The following is a 1,661-nucleotide window of genomic DNA, read 5'->3' as shown; positions in this document are numbered from 1 at the left end:
AAAGACAGCTCTGCCTATATTGGCAGTTTGTCAGTCACATTCTTCTGTGTCCTGCAGAATGTCTGACAGACTCTTTCATGAAGTAGGAACCCCAAAGGACGGTCTCACCTTTAGGCAAATTCAGCAGTCATTTTTCTGCAGGTCCTGCATGTCTAGTTTAGCAGTTCAGGCAAGAGCAGTTCCTTGCCCAGATGGCTAATAAACTCCATTAGGAGCCTCTTCGATGCCCATCTTCCTCTTGAAGTAGATTGGTGCTGCCAGGAGTAGATGTGTCTCACTGTCATGAAAAGTCCTAAATTTTTTTTTTTTTATATGAGGCGTTTCCAACGATGTGTGGCTACTGGGAAAGCCCCATCGGGATAGACCTCAAGAAAAGTCCTAAATTTTTAAAACATCTAAATGCCATATTCTGAAGGTCTCTGAAAGATTTGAGGAATACCTAACTAACTGAAATATATCTCTATATATCTAGAAAACCTAACTAACATGACTATAAGCTTGACTATTACAGATGAGTATCTATTAAATTATATTTCTTAATTATATACTACATTTTGAATGAGCTACACAAACATAATACCTTAATCAAGATCAGAAATACACATACATATAACACAATTGACCTTAAATTTATATCAATAAATCAAGATCCATACCAATGCAAATCTCTATAACAGGGCTTAGGCCTGTAGGAGAGTATGGGATATCCCAGTGGTGGATAAGGACAATGGTTTGAGAGAAAGCTTTATGAATTATTGTTTGATGAGTCTGTTAGCCCTCTCAACCTTTCTCGAGAATTGTGTGCAGTTGGGGTATGGAGTTTTCAGATGTTGAGGGCTTCAGACACAAGCTCAATGACCCTGGAAGTGAAAGCTGAGCCGTTGTCCATTTGGATGCTATGTGGTACACTGAACTGAGAGATGAATGTGTTCAAGGAGTACCTGAACCACCACATCTGCTGTTTCCCTGGAGGCAGGGAATGCCTCTATCCATCCTGTAAAGGTGTCAACAAGAGTTAGGAGATAGGGAATCTTTTTATGAGTGGGTATGTGGGTGAAGTCAATCTGCCAGACTTTATCTGGTTGGTGTCCTCGGAGCTGGTGCAAGGGATGGCACATCTGGAGAGTCCCCTGTGGGTTGGCCTTGATACACATCTGGCAGGGAGGAATGGACTTATATGTGTGGTTTGGTGGCTGTCTGAAATGATGAAGAGTGCCTGATCCTGGGGGAAGATAAGGCAATTATTTAAGTAGAACCATCCGTCTTCTGTCTGTGTGTCCCCTGTTAAGAAAAAATAATAAGGGGCAGCTCTGCCGGTGCAAAAAAGTCCAATTAGGTCAAATCAAACAGAATCAAAATGCCCATTGTTTTATTAAGTAAGATGCTCTTGGGTGGCCAAGTGCATGGCAGGGAGACAGGAAAGCGGGGAGCACATATAAACCCAGAACCACGTGTTTCTCCTATGGGAGCCCACTTAAATACCCTGTGGGAGTGGACCTGGAATGCTAGGATTTGGAGTCCAAACCAATACAACTCCCAGGCTAGGGGGGCTGGGATGGATGCCAGGGGCTGTGACTACGCTCCCAACTTCACATCCCTTTATTCAGGAGTTTGTTTCTCTCCTCTAGTTGGTAACAGGACTGATAGGAGGGAGTCAAAAA

At 43.0% G+C, this 1,661-nt stretch overlaps 1 non-coding gene across 1 annotated transcript; it reads right to left on the bottom strand.

Annotated features, from left to right (window-relative positions):
- Positions 1-275: 275 nt before the first annotated feature.
- LOC121458586 lies at positions 276-371 on the bottom strand. Its single transcript, XR_005975864.1, has one exon. It is a non-coding gene; the product is annotated as a small nucleolar RNA SNORA18 (small nucleolar RNA).
- Positions 372-1,661: the final 1,290 nt, after the last annotated feature.

Source organism: Microtus oregoni, unplaced genomic scaffold (genome assembly GCF_018167655.1).
Source record: "Microtus oregoni isolate MIOR12 unplaced genomic scaffold, Mior012 000017F_ref0000208, whole genome shotgun sequence".
NCBI classification, from domain to species: domain Eukaryota; kingdom Metazoa; phylum Chordata; class Mammalia; order Rodentia; family Cricetidae; genus Microtus; species Microtus oregoni.
This window is presented reverse-complemented; position numbering and strand designations above follow the sequence as displayed.